Source organism: Tympanuchus pallidicinctus, unplaced genomic scaffold, assembly GCF_026119805.1.
Source record: "Tympanuchus pallidicinctus isolate F22 unplaced genomic scaffold, pur_lepc_1.0 scaffold26, whole genome shotgun sequence".
Classification (NCBI taxonomy): domain Eukaryota; kingdom Metazoa; phylum Chordata; class Aves; order Galliformes; family Phasianidae; genus Tympanuchus; species Tympanuchus pallidicinctus.
This window is the reverse complement of record NW_026294743.1, coordinates 6,488,658-6,502,412: the sequence shown is the minus strand read 5'-3', so window position 1 is coordinate 6,502,412 and position 13,755 is coordinate 6,488,658. Positions and strand designations below refer to the sequence as shown.

At 35.8% G+C, this 13,755-nt stretch overlaps 1 long non-coding RNA gene across 1 annotated transcript in view; it reads left to right on the top strand.

The window, feature by feature from the left end:
* Window positions 1-257: 257 nt before the first annotated feature.
* LOC128084291 (uncharacterized) overlaps window positions 258-13,755 on the top strand; it is a 224,677-nt gene continuing 211,179 nt past the window's right edge. The window contains exons 1-2 of the long non-coding RNA XR_008208440.1: window positions 258-400; window positions 5,781-5,863. This is a non-coding gene — a long non-coding RNA (uncharacterized LOC128084291). The remainder of the gene's footprint in view (window positions 401-5,780; window positions 5,864-13,755) is intronic.

The following is a 13,755-nucleotide window of genomic DNA, read 5'->3' as shown; positions in this document are numbered from 1 at the left end:
TTGTATGTTAAGAACTGGAATATTCTTTGAGGAAGCAAGTCCAGAATGTAGCAGAGAAAGATGAAAATGATTAGGAAAAAGCAAACTGCTTTTTTTTTTTTCCCCCCCTAAGAAAACAAGAAAGCTATGGAACTAACCCTAGTTAGAGCCTGCAAGCTGTTACATAATTTTAGCTATATCTAAATCTGCAGAAGAGAAATTGTGCAGACCCACTTGCAGAGTCTGTACTGCTCTACTGCTTCTGCTCCAGTGCTGAGCTCTGTTGTCCCTGCAGGGCTCTGCTCTTGGGAACCTGAGCCTACTCTGGGTTAAGTTTCTTCTTCTTTCCATCCCTGCCATACTTCACAGCTGATCACTGTCCAGAGATGACTGTCCTTTTCCTTGTGATTTCTTGCTTATGGTATGTCTGTAAGGTAATGCATAGAAAATACTTAACTGGCATGCTGTATGTTGATTGCAGATTATCAAAATTAATAAGCCTTATCTTACAGTGGTAATATATTAATAAAAATTATAAGTAGCTTTGATGAGTGTAGATTAAGGCTTTTTTTTTTTTTTTCCTAACATCTGTGAGTGCACTTCTTTCATTGTCTACTGTGCACATGTTGGATTAAAATAGTGTTTTAGAAAAAAACGTCAGATTAGAAAGCTAACAATTGTAATAATTAAAAACAAATCAGTTTTTTTTTTTGTTTTGTTTTTTGTTTTTAGAAATGCACTTATGCACTTTAGTACCTTTGATGAAGATATATATTATAATTTCTAATTGCTGTGATAGAAGTAGAATAGATTTGTGGGGGCTAAGATAAGTCCCTTGATGAGAAGAAGTACAGGGAACAGATGACAGTAATGATGTACGTAGGTAATAAGTGAATGTGAATGTGAATCTCCCACACATCTAGAAGAACAAAGAAACAAACAAACAATTCAAACAGCATCATAAACAGAAATGTACATTTTAAAGCAGACATTTTAAACTCTTTTTTGGAACCACCTTTTTTGGAATTTGAATTTACTTCTTATGTAATTAGTATCAGACAGAATTTAATGTTAATGTGTGAGCATGCATGAATTCATCCAGATACATATGAAGACATATAAAATATATTTAGTACTTGAGCACAGCTAGCAGAACGATGTCATCATGCAAAGAGATGTTCACACTGCATAATTACCTTATGACAAACACATACATCGGGATTATAAAGAATCTTCAATCAAAGAGCTGTGCCATTCTGCATACGGTATAATTTTAAGTAGAAATGTTCCAGCTGTTGCCAGTACTGCTGTCAAGCTTGTATCTAATCACTCCTGGTAGCAAAAAGCCTGATTTAATGCTGCTTCTGTGGTCTGAATTTTTAAGAGTTGGGGTTCCAATCCCCAGTATTTGTGCTGTGCAAGACCAGCTCTTTAGAAGTATGAAAAACCTAAAAAATTGAGATTGCTTCAGTGATGTTTCCAAAAATACCATTATTTTTACCCTGGCCCTTTGCACTGCCAGAGTAACTTTAAAAAATGTCTGGTAGTTATTATAGCTCGTGAAAAGAATAAAATAGCCTGTATTAATGAAAAAAAGTGGGAGGTGACAATAATTCTTGTGGAATAAATACATATTTTATCCTATAAAAACTGAGATTCTGGAGCTGTCAGTTGAGCGGAAGCCACTGAGGCAAACCCAATGTTCTCCAAGTGTGTGACAGGTCAGGGTTTGTCTTGCCATTCCTACTGTGAAAGGAAAGATTGTCAGGGCTAAGGCTGTCCAGCCTCTCCACAGCTGACAATGGGAGTCTGAGATATAAGAGTCTTACCTGCTTTGTTTGTAAGTCTTGTTTTCCATCACCTAAATCCCTCTGTGACTAGCCACTGTGAGATGCATTAGAAGAAGAAATATAGACAGCTACCCACCTTTGTCAAGACTGGTATAAATCAACATCTGTGCATGTCTGTGTACATACAAAGTTGTGTATATATTCAAGTCAGTATTATCAAATATGCTCTTTCCTACTTTCTGACAACCAACTGAGTAAGATAAAAAGAATGACGTGTACCTTTGGGACTGACTCTTTGTTTGCCTTTGCCTTTAAGATTTAACTAATCCCAATTAGTGTTCCATATTTAATGTACATGAACCTGTATTTAGAGGGTGCCAATCTCTTCATTTTTAGATCTTTTAGAATAGCATAGTAAGCATGATATGATGCCTTTCAAGATGTCCCCAAGTAGAATCAGGAATATAAAACTATGATTTCGGTCTTTTGTAATGTTAAAAATGAAATGCCTGTGGAAACAAAGTGAAAATGGAAAAAATAAAAATAAAAAAACCCAACAACCTCAAAAAAACACACAACAAGAAGGCCAAATGTACTATGGCTTAATGTATTTATGTACCACAAATACACAAAAAAGTCCAAACGTCTAAAAATGTTAATGATTCTTGATAAATTACCTGTTTAAACCCATATTTATAACAGAAAAATCTGTTTTGCTTGGCCCACATAAATGCAAAAGGTCAGGGGATGGGTTTGAAAAAAACAAAGTTCTTTAACCCTCCACCATTACCATCCTGCAGGGCAACAAACATTTTGTGGAGAGCACCAAAATATTTCAAACAGCTCATCTGTAATGTTCAGCACAAAGCTGGCAATAAGATTCCCTATGAAGAGCAGGCAGGCTATTAAACAGGCTTACAGTTATGTGCTGCCAGATTCGTGTGACTGAGTCCTGAAAGCAAATCCCCAAGGTTTAGAAGAAATCCCTAAAGAAGAGCAGTGAGGATACGTTTCCTATCTTGCAACCCTGGCTTCATGTCACTTTGTCATAACCAAAACCTGAAAACTGCTGACCTGGCAACTAGTATTTTAAAACAAGCTTTGCATGCCAAAGTTCATTTAACTGTGATCTAGTGGGATCTGCTGTCAGAAATTCACATCATGTTCCAGGACTCTGAGGGCAAACAGCAAGTATCCTCTCCCAAAGTAGTGCTGCTGCAATTTTGACAAGCATGTACTGAAAAGAAGGCAGGGAATACAGGTAAACTATGCAGCCTGAAAAATCCTGCTGAAAAAGACACAAGAAGTGCAGTTCATCTTATGGGAGTTCTTCAAGTTAAATTGAGGCTAAGGCTTTCATTACCACCTTTAACCACCTATAATTTTGCTCTTTCTGTTCTCAGCAAAGAGAGATAGACATCTCTGAAAAGCAATTCTTTTAAAAGAGGTAGGTAAATCAATCTCTCTGTCTACTCACCCCGAGTAACATCATACCTTTCCTGAATGAAAGGACAAATTCACAATGGCATTAAAGTCAAGACTCCCTAGTTTCTTTATGGAGTTTGGAGTCCTTACTTCAGTTAGTGAGCTCGTAGGGGAGCACCAAGGCATTCTATTTAGGAAGTTTTTTTAAAGTTCATGTTTTTATTCAAGAGATCAAAATCTGGTGAATGTAATGGCTTCATTTTAGCTTAATTACCAAACAAACTATTAAAATTTGGTACCCTTCAGATTTCTGGGTGCTGAAATCCAAAGGGAACCAGAATTTTCCAGATGGTACTACTTTTTAAATGCTCTTCATACTTCCTCTTTGTTACATGCCTTATAATCATCCAAGTGAACAACCATTTTTAAAAATTAAATATTTTAATATCACCTGAGTGAACCACTACTCTGTTTGTGAGTGTTTTCTCATTAGGAGTGAAGATGTGTTTCGATTTTTGATTATTTAGATGTGGTTTCATTCCGTCCTGGATTAAAAACAAACAAAACAAAACAGCAATGAAAAGCAGGAAGTTTTTTTTCTTGTTTTTCTTCCACCCACAATCGTTGCCAAGAGCATTCCACACTGCCTGCAATAGGCAGTGCTTCACATGTCAGAAACCTAACAAGTCCCCAGCCTTCACCCTTAAGCTCTTTCTACTGCTCACCTGAGCTTGCTGCAGATGTTTACTCTGCACAAATCCCAATACATAGGGGAAATTGTTTCTGAATGTTGGTGTACTGGCATTCCTGGTCCGAAAGTATGGCATTCGTTTACATTTCTTTTATTGTCTCTTGTTATCTAATGTAGCTCTAAAATGTTCAGTTGAGTATATTATTGATAATCATTCTGCTATATAACCACATTATGTTGTTGCAGAGTTGTTCTTGGTGCACATCTGTGCTTCTCCAGATGTGGGTATTAGCTATTTTTTCCATGTAACTAGGTGCATGTATGCAGTATGTATATTTTATATATATCTACCTGTACAGATAGATACCTATAAAACAGAGCAGCCCAGCTTTCATGACTGTAAAAGCTGTTTTTTTCTCTAGCAGCCTTTACCTCCTTCTTTTGCTGTTTTTCTTTCCATTAAGTATTCTTGATTTGGTGATCTAATGCTGGATTCAATTTTTGTTCATGATTTAGTGAAGCCAAGAAAGAAAGGAAATGAGAGGCTTAACGTATTTCTGAGGATCTCTCAGCAACTTTGTAAATTCATATTGTAGTTCCTTTTCTCAGTAGAAATTCTGTTTTACTTCAGTAGCAGAAACCTCCTCAGTGCCCTCTTTTGCCTCGTGCTCTGAGTGAGAAAGCTGTAAAATGATGTCCATTTATGTTATCAAATTATTTTTATTGATAGGAGTATATTTCTGTGGAATTCGCCTTCAGACGAGTTGTTTTTTTTTTCTCATATTTTAAAGCTCTTTTCTTCAAAATTTGTATGTGCTGTATGAAATGTGACAACTATAGTGACTGTAGTGTAGTTCCTGCAAGGATAAGTACATGTTCCATATTTACTTCTCTTTCATGCCCTACATGCCATAATCTTTTACTGATTATATTGGTTTGAACGTTTATTACATTTGTATTTTCTTGAAGTGAACAAATACAGAAAGTTTTTTTTCTTTTTTTTTTTTTCTGAATTTTAAAAATGTTAAATGTGAAAGCACTTCAGAAGGATGGCTAGCCTAATAGCCAGACAATATTAAGAAAAAATTGCAAGTGTCAGACTGAAGAAGGTAACACCATACATTGTCATATACAAAATGCGTGTCAGACTTTTTTATGTATACTATGGCGTCAGATCAGAGGTATCTCCTACAGATTTTAGCTTAGGAATCTCGTCTTATGGTAGTTTGTATCAACTAACTTCAAAGCATTATGGAAATATGCAGCCAGCGAGTCTTTAATATGCCTCTAACTCTAGTAATGTGTAACTACTAGTCTACCCATTTCTCCTGAGTGATGTCTCTCGTGAAAAATAATGATACCATCCTCAAACCAGGCTTCTTTTTTATTTTCTTTTTCCTTTTTCTGTTTGGAAAATGTCTTCCTAACTCATTTTCAAAATCATATCTCCTACTAGTACTTCAGTTTGTATGTGTCCTCCAGTACTTTTATTTCTGGGATCATTGGTTTACATAGAGAGCCGTTATGCATCCGTATTGTCAGAATTTAAGTGTAGGCAACAGTTATGAAAGTTAAGATAAGCCACATTTATCCTTCCCTAAGAGAATATGCGAGACCTTGATGTTCCTCAGCAGAAAAATGGGAATTAGTGGAGATTTTAAACTTCTGGTACTAGAACCACCAAATATGCTGACATGGGAAGCTGTCATTTTCTAAATTAACCAGGCCAGTCACCAGTGACAGGGAAGAGCAGAATGCTTTTTGTAAACAGAAGAAAGAGGAATTTACCTTTTCTTGTTTTACTATTTGAAAAAAATAATAAATAGGGAGAGGTGTATGTTCAGGCTTAATTTCTGTGAATTTAACAGAACTTGTCTTTTTGTTTATTTTGCCAGCACCTCTTGAGGCTGTAAATGTGATATATTGGAGTTGATCTGGAATATAATCTGCTATTCAGAAGTGTGCTTATCCAGTCCAGGTAATTATTTTCTTAAACATTTCTGACATAATATTTCTGAATTGAAAATAAAAGCAAATGACAAACAGATACGTAGAAATCACCTATCGTAAAAATCCAATCTGTATTTCTAAATCTCAAGGGTTTATGCTGTTCAGTCCTAATACAAGAGCACTAAAATCTAATAGAAATGAGCAGCAAGTAATAGGAAACAGGAAATGAGAAAAATATGTAGAAATGACTTGCGTTGCTTTGGATCAGGTTGCAATTCAGACTGCTTGATTATAGAACTTAGAAACTTATGCATCTGTCTACAAGATGTACGTTATCAAGTGGAGGCAGTAAATTTGCCAGTGAATTTTGTTGATGAGAATGTAGAAAAGCTATTCCATGTTGAACATTTAACAATATAATTTGCTGAAGATTTAAGAGCACACACATTTTTGGATGAATACCCCATTGAAATGCTTACATACCATTATTCTTACGAACTTTAGTAATTTATAGCTAAAAAAGTACCAGCTGTGATCTCAAGAGTAAATTACTTCTAGGAGTGAAAAGTAAGATGTTTGAAAAGTAAACGTGTTTGGAGAACAGTAAAGATAAATTGGTGAGAATGTTCAGCATTACAAATTAGGAATTACAGCAAGAATTCTGAACAGATAGTGAAGCATTTCAATGTTCCCCATAATCTGTTATTTTTTGTTCCCCATTATCTATTTATTTATTATTCCATTATGTTCCAACATAATGGAAAGTTGTCAATTCAAAACTTACAAAAATACTCATATGTACTTTGGGAACAACTTTATTTTGGATTATGCTCTAAAGATCTAAATCTGTCTTGTCTGAAGGCATTCATTAAAATGCCTGTTTTCTCTATCGTCTTTATATGGAGGTTTAAAGCATGGGGAGAAAATGGGGTTCAAATTTATTTTGAACAATGTCTACTCCAGAAATCTATTTATTTATTTTTTCAAGCTGTAACAGAATAAGTTGAAAAACTGCCTAAGTATTTCCTTCCAATTATGTCAGCAGCCACTAAATCCTCTGGTTTGTGTTAGTCATATGTAAGAAGTACCTCCTCTGACAACCATTCGTAGATATCATATATTAGTTAAAAATATTAGAAATTTGGAATTTTAAAAACTGTATGATGAAAAGTAGAATTTTTTTTTTTTTTTCCCCCAAAAAAGAGGTTATAATAAATCAGAGGATAGCCATTGCTGTGTTTTCAGTTTGGCTGTGTGTACAGAAGCAGGTGAAAGTAACTAAATCCTAATAGTGATAACAGGGAGGAGAAGGTTTAACAGGCAGGGCTCCAGAACACTACAGTTGGCTTCAGGTACTGGCTGTAATTATGCCTTGGCAAAGCAGTGGCTGAGAAATATGTGGCAGCTGTATAACCGTGAATCCAACACTGCCGTTTAGGTACAAAGGGTTCAAAAAACCAATGGTTGCTTTAGTATGTGGAAAGATAGAACAGAGGTGGATGGTGCACAGTGTTACACATTTAAGAACATATTTCCAAGTGGACTGTGTATGTTGATGCCTAGGTAAATATTTAAATTATGTGTTTCAGAAATTAAATATTTCACATGCACTTTCATTAATACATTTAAGAACTTGTTTTTGTGTTGTGAAATCTGTTTACTTCGAAGCCGGTTGAAGAATAACTGGTAGTTTTTTATAGTTTGTAAAGAAAAACATTGTTTTCTGACAGGTTTAAAATGCTTATTGTGGGCGTAATTTCAATAGTAAGTAAATAAATAAGAAATAATTGCTTTGTTAGCTGCCTACTGCTGTATGAAGAATTTGGAAATTTGTCCAATAGCATGTAAGTCAATGCCATGGAAATGTACTTGACTCTATAATCTTATCTATAATATTTTGCATATGGTAATTATGGGGAATTCAGTGTTCTTCTTAGATGTTTTACTTGGTAATTCAGATTTTTATTTTTGTTTTCTCATGACCTAAGTAGTTATAAAATAATATTCACTTACTGTAAAATAAAGCCACATTTTGGTTTTAATTGGCATCCCCTCTTATTATTTGGCCGTATTGTCACTAATGAAGTAACCATGTAAGAACAAGGCTTCATCTATTAGGTCTTTATCTCATCACCCACAGCAGCCTCCTACACAGGTTCCCAAGTCATCACTAATAATTAAAACAACTAATAAATATTAAAGTAGTAAAAAAAAAAGCAGTACCGAGAAGGATTTTACTGCAGTTTAGGGAATTGGTTGTTCAGATCCTTAAGCAATCAAAATCCTTTAGCTGTCTCAGTGAAGGAATGGATATCAGTGTATAGATTACAGACTGTGATAACAGTCTTAAAATTCACCTAGGATTTGAACGTGCATATTAGCTTTTGTCAATGAGGAGTGCAAGCCACTATTCACTTTTTGTTAAACTTGCAGTGAAATCATTTTACAAGCATTTATTACTCTACTGAAGCAGAAGTCTGTCATGTAAGGATAGAGAAACAAGTGCGTATTTGAATATTGTTGAAATCTACATCTGACAATCTTCATAGTTGCTTTTGCAGAATGATTGCTGTGTGCCATGGGGATGACCTGGTGCACTGGATGCAGCCAGCAACCCCCTGCATACCTCCTGCAACCTTCCTTGCATTATGGAGAAGAAACCTAGATTTTCCCAGTCCTTCCTGTGGCACCTTCTAAAGCAACAGTTTCTGTGTCTTTCTAGGAAGAGCAACAGTTTCCCGCCCTGCCCTCCTGATAACAGCAGCTCTCTTTCTCCATTTGTTTTGTCTTTTAGGCTTTCTGGTTTTCATTCTTTTGTGGAGCTTGGGAGAGCCACATGGGCTGCATTAGCAGTTAGTTTAGAGAAAGAGGTGTTACATAAAGTTAAGAAAAATGCTTGACTGAAAAAAGAGTTCTTCATGTTCAGAAGGCTTCGCATTATTAAATCTTCATAGCCTGAGATCAATAATGAGGCATATATTGCTACCACTCCAATAATAATCCTGCTTCTCAAAAGCAACGCTGCCAAAATTCTCACTCTTAACTCCCTCCATTAAATAAGCAAATAAAAACTTGGCAACGTTTTTAAAAAATAAGCATAAAGAATATTAAGCTAAAGGGAAAAAGCATTGAAAAGAAGAAATGTCCCTTTGGAGTGTTAATGTGGTTTGCATTCAAAGAGGAAGTCATTTTTGATTAACTAGGAGGTAATGTTTTCCCACAAGGGCGGGTCATAATGATGAATAAATAATGTAATCAAATATTAAATTAACTTTATTTTAAAACCTTATTTGCATGTTACTTTGAAAAAACCTTATTGATATAGCATTTTGTTTACAATTATTATTCTTAGGCAATTTTATGATAAATGAAGAGAAAGGCCAACAGTAGCACCTTGTCTTTCAGTGCAAACGTTTGTGTATTGATTATTTTTTTCATTAACAAAATCATGACCTTTTGTGGCTTAGAATTTCCTCAGGAATAACTTTTCTTATCATTATCAAATATTTCTGAGAGGGTATTCTCCACTTCTGTACATAAATTGTCTTTTGAATTTTGCATCCTGTCGGAGGGAAGCAATGAAGCCCTGATGCTGGCACAGCTGTGCTGGATGAAAGGGGCGTGCGGTGTCAAGGGAGAAGAGAGACCAAAGATGTGAGCTGCACTTACCTTGTGTAGCCCAGCATTCTAGGGGTTTGGATAAATTACAGCAAACCTTAGACAAGGCCAAGGAAGGGTCAAAAAATCAGATGGATATAAATGGCCGTGCTCCGTGTTGCATTCCTGCAGGCAGCATTTAGCCTTGAGGTTGTCCATTCATAGAAAGGGAATTCAGTGTAGTTTGCTAATACAGTTGGTCACATTCTTGCCTTATCTCCTGTAAAAGTTGTATGTTCTGTAACAGTTTTTCAGCTGAGAGAGAAAAGGGTCCCTGTCCTTTCTATTCTGCGTCTCATAGAGAGCAGTATAATATCATGGCATTCTTCTAAGATTTAACTTGAATGCTTGCCTGATATTTTAAAATTGCTTAACTTCATAGAGTGTCTCCTGAAGGCTTGGTCCTGTGTAATTCCAAGAAAGATTCATTGATAAAACTTGAAGCTTCTCCAAAGGAGCTCGTTGTTTCTTATTAACATGAATTGATTTGATGGAAGTGTTTCTCTAGCTCACTGGCAGATCACTTGTGTAGTAAATTAAAGGCTGGGATTGCAGACCCAACAATAATTGAATTTATTTACTAGCTTGTGTTTCTGTTTATGAAGGTGAGCAATGGTTTCCATTACAATGTGTTTGTGTGGCAATATAGCACACCTGCTTTTCAGTAGACAGTATCATAAAGTACTCACTTGGATTGTCTAGTCTTGCATTGCAGAGGTCATTGTATCCTGTACTGTATAAATAATAGAGCAGGTTGTAACTTCTGCTTAAAGAAAGCGATGAAAACTAGTAGTCATAAAAACATGCTGTTAAAGACAATATCTCTTGAATATTTGTGGAAATGCTAAACAATTTAAAGTGGTAGATGTATCTGAATATATATATGGATAGATAAAGTGAATACATTCCATTCCTTATAGTTATTGAAAGCCCTTATGCACACAGAAGGCCTCATCTAAAATGTTCTCTATCAGTGAAATAAATGATATTATATTAAGCAGTGTAGTATTTGAAGAAGTTGTATTAACATTTTAAAATAGGCAGCTTATGTTACTTATACAAGAAATAGAATGCTAAGGAAGTTGAATAAATCAGTGAAATAGTACTTGTTCTGCTTTATGGTAATGTTTGAAATTGTCACTGCAGTGATAGTGGTGTGTGATTATCGCAAGATAACAGAACTGTCATGGTTTGCAAAGTGTGGTGAAACTTTCAGTGTTTATTCTTTACTCTCATTAGATGAATCTGTGTAGATGAGGAAATGATATTTGATTTTGTGCTAGAGAATGTCTGCAATGCCCTTATTTCAAACCTGAAGATTTTTACCTTGCTGTCAGAAGATAAACACACACTCTGTTTTTCCCACCAAAGCGTGAAATGACATTGTGAGGTGGACATCTTGTCTTTGCATGTTCTGTGAGCTAGTACTTGACTTTGCTGAATGCTACATGCTTAATGAACCTGTGCTCAGGTGCTAATAGGTGAGCTTCAGGTGTGGAATTCTTATGCAAGGATACTAGTTGAGGATGCTGAAAAGAGGATAGAAAAGGGAAGCATCTCAAAGTAAAAGTCCAACATATGAGACTGAGAGCCCACCAGGTAACTCCATCTGTGGGTGAAACATGGCAAGTAGAGAAAGACAATTTTGCTTCTGCAGAGAGCAGATAGGAGAATGTGGGAACTAGGGGAAACTAATGGAAAAACACTGAGAAAACTCAACAAACTATCCTGAAGATGTACTGAGAAGCAGAAGTTGGGAGCGCTGCTATGACTTTCAGTTTTTCATACTATGGGAAAGCTTTCTTGAGTAACTTTGGGATCTAAAGCACACTGTATCCTCAAGCAGGTAGCTTGCAGTATGTGGTCCATGTAGCCCCCACACTGATAACAGCTGCATCTAATTAATGTCCTTATGACAGGCATATCACCATGGAAACAAGGATAGTTGCAGACTACTTGATGTATAGAAATAATAGCTTTAATAAAACATTTCTTGCTCTTTCAAGTTCTGATTTAATTAGAAAGAAAAGTGATCTGTACAGTGTAGATGCTATCTCCAGCAGTTATTGGAAGTGTATATCAATGCATCTGGTGCAGTTTTTCATCTTACACTGTCTATATTTTGAATGCTAGGTGGATACAGGCATGCCTGCCATGTTACTTCAAGGGTGATCAAAAGTTTACACGGTGGTTTTTGGTTATGTTATACAGCAATATCAGGACATCCTCTCCATAAGCATGACTATGATAGTGTTAAAAGGAATCTGAGATAGAGTATTTAAGTTCATGGCTGAACATAATTTTCACTCTTTGACGCAATTGTGGCCACAAGTTGATTTTTTCCAACAAACTTACTTACTTTTGGAGTGAGTGATTGAATTTGTTGTTGCTTGTTAGTTAAGGCCGTATTGGAAATAGACCATTGAGTCCTTTATCTTCTTCTGAAGCGGTTTCTCAGACCTAAATGTATCTGAAGAGTGTGGCCACAAGTATCGCTGTACCTTCCCCTTCTCTCTTACAGTGATGCAGTGGGTGACAAGGACTGGAATTCTTGTTGCAATAGCATCTTAAAATAAACAAAAATTGTTGCAACACATGCTTATGTATCTGGTGGCACTAAAATCTGTTGTGCTGATTCATAAGCCAAAGTGCCAAGGCTTTTTTGCAGATGTTAAAAGGGGGAATACAAAATCACCAAGTACGTTTATACACAAAGTATGAAATGATAAATACATGAATATATACACATAAAAAATAAAGAACAGTTGCAAATGGTAATATCTAATTTGAAAACATTTCTCAATGTGAAACACAAAGCTCAACTATAGAAATGATTTTGATGAAAGAGATTAAATAAATAAGTCTCTGGAAAGAAAGTTACTGATACAGTGGAAGTAAAGAGATTCTGCATGATACGCTGTCCTATATGTTATCCTAGGAAGCCAAAAGTTCGAACTTAGTCAACCAGATGATCATTGCCAGACTTCTGTGTCAGCGTGTTTCTGCTTAGAAGGTTAAACACCATTTTAGAAATTATCAGATTTGCCAGCTGCTGTGTTCTGAGGTTCACCAGTGATTGCCATTCCCTTCTTTCTCCCTCGTGCAGTATGCTGTGAATGTTTCAGTACAGAAATAGTTGCTAAACTGATCCTAAATAATGAATGCACACTCCCACAAACGTTTCAGAAAAAATAAAAAATAAAAAATAATCCCTCTCCAGTGCCATCTGTGAAAAAGGCTGGAATAAATCTAATAATGAACGGTTTTAAGAAATGAAAGGAGGAATCAGTGCTATAGGCTTAAGTATTAGGCTATTACAAGTAGTAATAATAATAATAATAATAAAAATTCTTAGTGTTTACCCCCTCTTTACCTGAGTAACTGGAGCCTCCTACAATCATGTTTTCTATGAAGTTTACATCAATCGTCTTCATGTCATATGTATACAGTACAGCCATTTATATGGTGCTTAGTGACTAGCCTAATAAATAGTATGTATATAGGTATGTCTGATGAATTCTTATTTTCTCAAGTGTATACTTCAGATGTATTATTTTCTTTAGTGCAAAGCAGAAAAAAGAAGAAAATTATTATTGATGATGAGTCAAGCATTATAAGTGCAGATTTAATTTACTGAGAGTGTACTCTCACTACTCAATCTGATACTAATGGAATACGTATAACAAACCTGAGGAATCCATGCTGCATAAGTGTCCTTGTATTGTAGCCCAACTGAAAACCTGTCAAGTTTAGTCCTTTTCCTTTTTAATGAAATTAATGGAAGGAGTGATAATGACTGTAAGCCAGAGTGGATGAGCAGAAGTGCTCGGGTATATCTTCTACCTTGGAAAGAGTATTTTTGGCACTCTAACAAGTCAGAGTAGGTGATAGATGAAGAGAAATCTGCTGAAAGACTGTACTTCTGTAAGTATAACAGTATTGATGGCAAGACCACTACCCTGATGAATGAAGCTTTACTGGAGTGGATTCCAAGTATGGCTGAAGGAGTGCTACTCAGCATTTTAAAGGTGGTGTGACATCCCAGTGAACAAATCAATAGTATCATGCTTCAGAACAAGCACTGACCCAGTGGGTCGTTTCCTGGAGACATGGTTAAGACTGAAACTTCACCTGATTTCAAGCAGGCTTTGATTCAGCGTTAGGATTCTTATAATCCTAACTTTATGTAGGGGCATGTATTGTTTCTTGCTAGCTGGCATTTTTGCAGGTATGTCCTCAAGTTTTCACATGCATTATGAATTG